Raw genomic sequence first — 9,199 nt, forward strand, 5'->3', positions numbered from 1 at the left:
GGGGGACGTTAATTATCTTCTTTTCTCCAAAAATTGGCTAACTCTTTCCCTTCAAACCTGTACAAACACTCATAAAACTCATTAAATTCCCTCATCTCTCCTCTCGTAAGAAAAAGAAAAGAGAAATTAGACTAAAAAAAAAATTAGAAATACGGGTTGCCTCCCGCAAAGCGCTGGTTTATCTAGGTCCCGCACGACCTTCTTACCAAGTACAATTTCTAGGACCCTTGGCCTAACGCTTGATCGGGTGGTTTCTCACCCGGTCTAGCGATGTTTAGGCTGCGATGCGGCTTCCTGACATAACCTGTGGGACGCCAAGTCGCCTTATCTGGTGGATCCTCCTTGACCTGGATTGGGGATTCTTCAATGCTACGCACTAAAACCCCTTCTTCGATCGAATGTTGCTTCAAATTGTCATTGCGTTCAACACTTGCAACTCGATCTGGCGGAACACTTACCGTAGGCTCAATTCGCACAACTTGCTCGATCGGTTCCACTTGTTCATCCTCGAAACCAAGACCAACATTGTAGAGTGCTCTTTCTATTGCATCGACTTCCTTCTGCCATTTGTCTATCTCATCTGAAAAGGATGCAACACAAGATACCGCCTCCAAGGGATCTTTTTCAAGAGCTTGTGGCTTATTAGAATGGTTTACGACCACATTAACACTGAAACATTTCTCTCAGTCATTGAGCTTTTAGGGGCATTAAAAACTCCATTATTCAGATTAAAAACAACTTTATCGTCCCCTATTGATAGTGTTAACTTACCACTTCTTACATCTATGACTGCTCCTGCAGTGTTAAGGAATGGTCTACCCAAAATAATTGGGGTCTGCATGTCCTCAGCCATATCAAGAACAACAAAATCCACAGGTATATAAAATTTACCTACTCTAACGGGGACATCCTCTAAAACACCTAAGGGGTATTTGAAAGAACGGTCGGCCATTTGTAGAGTTATATTGGTAGCTTTTAACTTACCCATATTCAACTTAGAACACACAGATAATGGCATGATGCTAACACTAGCACCCAAATCACATAATGCATTATCAATCAAGAGATTGCCAATATGACAAGGGATAGAAAAACTACCCGGATCTTTTAATTTAGGTGGAGACTTATTTTGAAGTACGGCACTACACTCTGCAGTGAAAGCTACTGTCTCTACCTCACTAATAGACCTTTTTCTCGTCAATATTTCTTTCATAAATTTTGCATATGAGGGGATTTGTGTGATTAATTCAGTAAAGGGGACTGTTACCTTCAAATCTTTTACCACCTCCAGGAACTTACCAAACTGCTTATCCAAGTTTTTCTTCAATTGACGATTGGGGAAAGGAAGTTTGATGATTGGCTTTGGAGCATTCTTATTCTTGTCTGGATTAGCCACCTTCTCTGGAGTTGTACCCTGCAATGTAGAATTAGATATGTTAGTATTATCCTTTAGCCCTGCAGGGCTATCAACTACATCGTTTGGTTTAATGGAATCAAGATTAGCATTATTTAATAAAACAGGTTCATCAACTCTGGGCATAGAGGGCCCTTCATAGTTTGAACCACTCCGTAGAGTAATTGCAAATGCTTGATCCGTAGGCCTAGTCGGCTGTGCCGGCAGGGCTCCCTGTTGGCGAGCTTGTAGAGTAGCGGAGAGTTGCGCAATTTGATTATCTACAATTTTATTATGCGCTAGAATTTGATCAATTGTCGCATCTCTGCTCTCCATGTGCTTTTGCATATTGACCAACATTGCTCTAATTTCCGCCAAAGAAGGGTCGGAAGATGAGGGGGGTTGTTGTGGTTGATTCTTCTGGCTAGCATTGGGATGATAATATTTCTGCTGCTGTTGTTGTGGCACCTGTGGTTCTTGTGGTGGTGGATTTTGAACATTAGTGCTCCGGTAGGAAAGGTATGGATGATTCCGATACCCAGGATTGTAAGTGTTGGAGTATGGGTTATTCTGCCTATAAGCTTGGAAGGCATTAACTTGCTCCACGGAACTCCTGCAATCCTGCTCCCAATGACCTACAATACCACAATTTTCACAGAAAGCCTCATTAGAATTATTATTAATCGCAGAAACATTGGCTACATTAGCAGTGCTCAGATTATCTAATTTTTGACAAATAGAGGTCAGTTGAGCTTGCAAAAAGGATACAGAGTCGACACTATGCTTCCCCTTGTTAGCAAATCCTCTGGGATTCCCATATTGGGAATTGTGTATCGCCATATCTTCAATAACCTGACCTGCATCATCAACATTGAGGTTCATAAATCTCCCACTAGCTGCAGAGTCTAAAATTACTCTAGAAGAATTTCCAATGCCGTTATAAAAGGCTTGGATTAACTGCCATTGTGCTAAATTATGGTAAGGGCATTCTCTTTGTAAGTCCTTGAACCTCTCCCAAGCCTCATATAAAGACTCATCGGCTTCTTGGGCAAAGTTCTGAATCGCACTCCGTAGTACTGCTGTTCTCTCTGCAGGATAGTACTTGTTATAGAAATTCAAAACAAGATTTTCCCAGTCAGTTATACCAAGTGTAGTTCTATTTAAGCCATTAAACCACAATTTAGCTTTTCTAGTTAAAGAGAAGGGAAAGAGAATCTCCTTGATTTGGTCTTGAGTGACCCCGGCTTGCCTGATGGTGTTACAATATTGACAATAGTCGGCAATGTGAAGATTCAGGTCTTCACCCTTGGCTCCACTGAATTGCTTCCTCTCTATCATCGTTATAAATTGAGGTTTAATTTCAAATTGAACCCCATCAAGAGCCGGAGTAGGGGTGAGATGTGGAAAATCCGTAAGCTTTGGTTGTGAATAATCACTAAGCTTCTTTGGAGCCGTCATCTCTGATTCTGCGTCTGATGATGCCTCTAAATCGCAGGAATCAGTTGGAGGATCGCGGTGATTATTGTTATTATCACCAGAATCCGCTAGGATTTGCTTGTAGAAGTTTTTCTGTCTATGGAAGGAACGTTCGATCTCAGGATCGAATGGGATGTAACCTGATCTGGAACACCTTGGCATAAACAAAAACTACAAGCAAATATGAGATTTGTCTCAGAGAACTAACGCTCTCTGAGACAAAAAGGGAAATAATCTAGACTACAAAAACAATCAGAAATAAAAATAAAACCGTTTCCCCGGCAACGGCGCCAAATTTTATTTTTTATTATTTTACCCCTGTCCCTTGGTCATAATTAGTAGTGTTTTTGGCTCTTTAGAGCCACTTTTATTACTAATTGGTGCTTTCTAGTGTTTTCGTAGATTTGGTTGACTTTTGCAGGGATTTATGCTTTTGGAGTATTTTCCCGAGATATTTTGGAGCAATCACGAGCATGAGAGAAGCACGACCAGATTTTTTAGCCCAGGGCCGGTTAGAGTCATCGAACCGGTGATTAAGGGCTCGGTATAGGTGATACCGGGGCATTTGGACCGAGTATTCAAGACCCAAAGAGGAAACCCAGATTGGCCCGAAGAATTGGAGCCCAATCGAAGTCCAAATAGTGGCCCAAATGAGCCGCCCGGCCAAAGTGGCTGGCGCCCGGAGGCGCGCCCGGCCGGGCGGGAGAAGCTTAGTCTGGCGCCCGGCCAAAGTGGCTAGCTCCCGGAGGCGCGCCCGGCCGGGCGCGATATTAGTGTTAGAGTAAAAAAGGCGCGCCTGATCGGGCGGTGCCTCGCCCGATCGGGCGCGTGTTTTATTAGTTGACGATTAACATAGTATTAATTTGTTTTAGCTTAGGATTTTTGTACGGAGTATAAATACTCCTCCGTAATACGTTTTTAGGACTTCTTTTTCTCTTCCTCTTCTCTTAACCTTCTTTCTTAGACTTTCTCTCTCTACTTAGTACCTTTCTCTCTCTTAAATTCTCTCTAAACTTTTGTTCTTAATTCCTTCATTAATTCCAGATTTATTTTGGTAACGATTTCTCTTCCCTTAATCTTAGTCATTTATTTTATTCCTTTCACCATGATTTATTTTATTACTTTGATTAGTTTAGTTTTTAATATGTGTGAGTAGTTTAATTTCTAGGGTTTATGGGGATCTAATAAATAATATGAAGGGGTAAATTATTGTTGTTGATTATCAATGTTAGATTAATTTCCTATTGATTGATTTAATGCTCTGTGACTAGATTAGGCCTATCTTTTATGCGTGAGTTTGACAATATTAATTCAAGAATCGAGAGATGAGAATTAATGTTTAGGTCTAGTTTCAATAGGCAAGTTAATTTATAAATGGTTAAGTCAAGATTCGAGAGATGAGATTTAATACCGGTAAATTAATTGTGTGATTGTAATACGTAGCGAGAGCCCTTTACAATCTGGTTAATTGATGCATTGATGATTGACTATTATTGATTATTGATATTGCATGATAATTTCTTATTGAATTGTTTTAACGTTTTACAATTGCGGCTTGTAAAAGTATAGCAATATTAAATTGATGAATCGAGCAGATGTTAATTTGATATTAAAGGCTATTTTCAATAAGAACTTAGATCTAGTAAATTGCGAGAGCCTGTTAGATCTATGTTGATTAATAAATTGCGAGAGCCTGTTAATCATGTTATTTATGCAATGTCAATGATTGATTACTATGTTTTACCCTGGAGTATTATTTATTGGTGAACCTATGCCCTAGATCCTTTTATATATTGTTTTCTCCCTATTCCTATTCTTTGTAGTTTAGTTTCATACTCAAACATAAATATTGGTTACTTAGATAATTTAGATTATAATAATTAATTAGGAGTAAAAAGACTTGTTTCCCTTTGGAGATCGACCCTACTTCCCTATCTACTTTAGTTAGAGGATTTAGGTATTTACTTTTGATTAGGGGATACGACTTTACCCTGTCAGATACCTATAGTAATCACCTTTCCTGCAATAACATTAAACCATCGAAAACACGCCATTAATCATCAAAATTCATAAACACACATTCATACATTATACATAAAAAAGATCCTCCATCAACATAAAACCCAAAAAAGACCCTCACATCTTATAATAAAAGACGGTCGATTCGCCAGCAGTTGCGGAAGGAATGAGATGCTCATTGATAACAGTCATAATATCACTACAAATGTTTGTAAGTTCTAATTCCACCTTCTGCCTATATTCCTTGATTCTCTTCACATTCTGTTCATTCCCTTTGCCCTCTTCCTTCTGCTCGATGGACGACAGTATCCGCCACGAAGCTCTCCGTGCTCCAACAACATTCTTATATCCTACTGAAAGTAAATTCCTGTCTTCTACAGTCAACTCAACATCAAGCTTCGCAAGATTCTTCATCGCTTCCACCATTTCTGCAACAATTCATTAACCCACAATTCATCAAATTCCATCACCTCAAAAATTGAAATTAACTCCAATTAATCAATCTAAATTCAAATTCTGCTCAATCTAACGCAAAATCCACCAAATTAATACCGAAAAATCGGAAAATCAACAGTATTGATTCAAACAACAAGTAGATCAAGAATCCCTAAATTTTTCAAATTCACAATAAAAGTCAAAGTACAGTAAACTACAAAAAAAATTACAAAAATTAGATTTCATTTTACAACACAATTCCAGAAAAAAAAAATTAAAAAAAAAAAATAGGAAGAAATCATCACCATCGTAGCGTTCAGCTTGCTCAGCAAGCTTGGCGATGTATTAGACAAAATTCTCACGTTCTTTAGTAGACGCCATTGAAAAGAGCAGATCTGAGAAATGAGCAAGTTGATGATTGTTCTCTGGTACGAGTAAAAAGTGGAGATGAAGCTTTCTCTCTCTAAAACGACAATGGAGGAGGAGAGAGAAAGTGGAGGTTGAGGAAGATATAGGAGAGAGAAGGGGAGAATGGTAGAATGGTGCTGGTGGTGGTGGGGAGATGTTAAGGGCTCACACGATAGTGACACGGAATCTTTTTGGGGTTTAGGCGGGGTACCTTTCTTTTTTAAATTAATTTCATTTCTCTTTTTTCAACCCTTTAAAAGCAACTTTTTCGTTTCTTTTTAATCGTCCGTTTCATAGTAATTGACATCGTTAATACTCCTCGTAGAAGGTGAAGGCGTATAAGTATTTTAAGACACCCATCCAGTTCTCCGATAGGCTGGAACTTGAAGCCTCCCTTAAGCTACACAAAGTTGCTTACCATTTGAGTCAACTCTTGTTAGTAGTGAAGGCGTATATGCAATAATGATTGATGCACTTTTGGCTTGTCATGTATATCGATGAATTAGGGCTTTTTCACATTTATAGAACTGAGCTGAATTGAGTTGAACTGAACTAATTGGAGCTGAACTGAATTGAAATGAACTGATTGGAGCTGAACTGAACTGAGTATTTTATGAGAGAGAGAAATTAGGAGCTGAACTGAACTGAACTGATTGGAGCTAACGGAGCTGAATTGAATTGATTGGAGTTGAACTAAACTAAACTGAAATTAAGTAAATGTGAACAGGTCCTTACTTTGAATGTTTAGCGGAGGGAGTAGTAGTTTGGACAGCTGTAAAAATATACGAGTATTTTTTAGTTTTCAAAATATGACAATGCAAGAAAAGCCAGATTTGACTTGACACTATATATTTTGTGGGTTTGGCAAGAGATTTTATACTTTGGCTCGGTTTAACTCGAACCGGATTAAACATATGCATCTACAATGTGTCAAACCCACAAAATGGTGTCTAAGTCAAAATCTTGCAAGTTAACCTCAACTTCAAATAAGGGTGATTAATGTAAATTGTGTCAAAATCAGAAGGATGCTTAACATGAGAAGGACATAACCATTCATGTTTAAACAATGGTCATAATGAAATAGAAACGAATCACTTTTGTGCATATTTTTAAACTAAATGTGCATCGTTTTCATTAATCACGTGCATTTTATGTTAATAGAATGTGCATATTATCTTAAGCTTCGAGAAAATTATCTTTCATTTCAAAATTGACATATGCACATGAAGATATGCATATTCAATGCTAAACAAGGAATTCAAGATGAGAAAAGGAATTGAGAAAAGTAAATGTTGAGACTCGTGTGGTGAGAAGAGAGGTAGAAAGAAATCATATGCAAATATGGTAATTAATCTATTAATTTTTTTTATAAAGTTAATTGTTGCAATATTTGAGCAACGAAGGAAGTACAAAAAAGTTGCAAAGAATTTTAGCAAGCACGCAACACATTGTTGAACCATTTTTAAATTGAAAGTGATGACAATATTTTGAAGGATCGAATTAGCTTGAAGGGAGGTAAGCCAAATAATTCTCATGTTTTAATAAATGGTCAACAAGCTCATGCTTTAATAGCCGAGACATTCAAGATTCGGCTTGGAAAAGGATATACACATGATAATCGATGTTATATGTCTTACCTTAAGAGAATCGATGATTTGAGAACGCCATTCGAATACCAACTAATTTCAATTGTTTAATAGTTAAGGTAAAATAAAACATGATGTTGCTCATTTTATAGAGATTTTCAATAACGATGGTAACACATGTGAATTGGTTGTTAAACAATGATTGCTCTCTCAAGGAAACCGCTTATTATTGGTATGCCAATTTATATCCATTCACAGTTTGCATCAAATGGGAAATGGAAATTTTGAGTCAGTTCTTTGGCACTGAGCTTGTGGATGGTTAGCATGACTAAGCTAACTTAAATCACCTAGTGTGATGCCTCATCTTTGCTTTTGAAACCGGATTTGGTGTACAACTTACACCAACAAGATGCATATTTCATTTAAAGAGCCCAAATGCTAAGATATTATTCCATAATTACACGTGCTTGGTTGGTAGTAATCTTAGGATGAGTGACCTACAAAGTTGTCATGGTGTGCATGAGTGAGGACAAAATGCACCGGAAGAAATTTTGTTGGTTTTGTAGGGATAATGTCAATCCTTGACGAGCACTTGGTAGCTACCCTACTACCCTAGGTGGTTGGGGTGTTACAAATGGTATATCAGAGTAACCTTACGACCACATACTGAGGTCAATCGCCTGGCAAGGGAGGTCATGAGTGACGTTCTAGGAAGTTTCCTGCGATGCATAAGAGTAAGGACTAAATGCACCTGAAAAACTTGTGTTGGTTTGTAGGGCTAGTTGGATGCAAATTTGCTAGCTACCTTAGGTGGTAGGGGTGAATGGACAAAATAGCATGTCATTGATTACATCAACATTAGCATGCTCCAAATTTGGAGTGTAAATAATGCATGATTGAAATCTCTATCGTTGAGAAACGATTAACGGGATAAATTGAGATTTATGTTCGTTATATCCTATAGGGTATAAAGTTTAAATATTTCAATCAATTATATCAAAAAGAATAAAGGGATATCTTTAGATTGGGGAAGTGAAAGAAAAAGAGTGCTATAAAGTAACAAGTCCTCAAAAAATTCAACTAAGGAGACATTGTCTCTAACTACTAGTTCCGCGACCACAAAGATTTCAAGAAAGAAGGAAGAAAATAAGGGCTCATTTTAAAATTTTGCTAAGAAAGATAAGTCTACCTTGAAGGAACTTCAGGCTTAATAATACCCGTTTGCTTATCTAACAATTCGATTATTCTTGAATAACCTAACCCTTGATACCCATTTACTCAGCTCGTAGCAACCTCAGCATGTCACCAACCCATTTTAATCGGTTGCCAATCCATGTGTCACTTTCTTATTGGTTTAATTTTTTTATTTATTTTAATTTTAATTATATTTTTACTTTTATCCTTTTGAATTTACTAATTAATATTTTTTTTAAACAAAAAAACTTTCCCTATTTTCTCTCTCCTCCCCTCCAATGGTAAACTGATAGTACAATATTACCTTCTCCTTTTACTCTTCCGTTCCTTGATCTCCACCAGAAAATCATCTCTTTCCTCCATGTCCGTCTAAATCCCAAATCTCATCCTCCACAGCTCCACCGAAAAGCCTATTTTCACTGGATAACTTATCGATGATAACGGTTTCTTTATCATCTTTTACTAGATTTCTATAATACATTTTTTGTTACTTAATTTCAAGGAACTTTGAGAAATATTAATGGTGGAAAAAGAAATTATGAAGAGAGAGAGAGAGAGAGAGAGAGGGCTAGGTTCAAGGTTAATCGCGCTATTTCATATCCTTGAAAAGAGAATTAAAGTTTTTTTTTTTTATGGAATGGTCAAATGGTGTTGGTGGTGGTCAAAAGGTGTAAGTGGAGGTGGTTTT

At 37.5% G+C, this 9,199-nt stretch overlaps 1 non-coding gene and 1 pseudogene across 2 annotated transcripts; one reads left to right on the plus strand and one right to left on the minus strand.

Moving 5' to 3' along the window:
- The first annotated feature begins 2,363 nt into the window (after positions 1-2,363).
- LOC145561095 (small nucleolar RNA R71) lies at positions 2,364-2,470 on the plus strand. The gene has a single exon (XR_014093677.1). It is a non-coding gene; the product is annotated as a small nucleolar RNA R71 (small nucleolar RNA).
- Positions 2,471-4,855: 2,385 nt separating this feature from the next.
- On the minus strand, positions 4,856-5,984 carry LOC145557708 (14-3-3 protein 9-like; annotated as a pseudogene). The gene is made up of 3 exons (XR_014092315.1): positions 5,629-5,984; positions 5,010-5,316; positions 4,856-4,889 (listed from the first exon to the last, which is right to left on the minus strand). The product of XR_014092315.1 is annotated as a 14-3-3 protein 9-like (transcript).
- Between the last annotated feature and the right edge of the window lie 3,215 nt (positions 5,985-9,199).

This window comes from Chenopodium album, chromosome 9, assembly GCF_948465745.1.
Source record: "Chenopodium album chromosome 9, dcCheAlbu1.1, whole genome shotgun sequence".
NCBI classification, from domain to species: Eukaryota; Viridiplantae; Streptophyta; class Magnoliopsida; order Caryophyllales; family Amaranthaceae; genus Chenopodium; species Chenopodium album.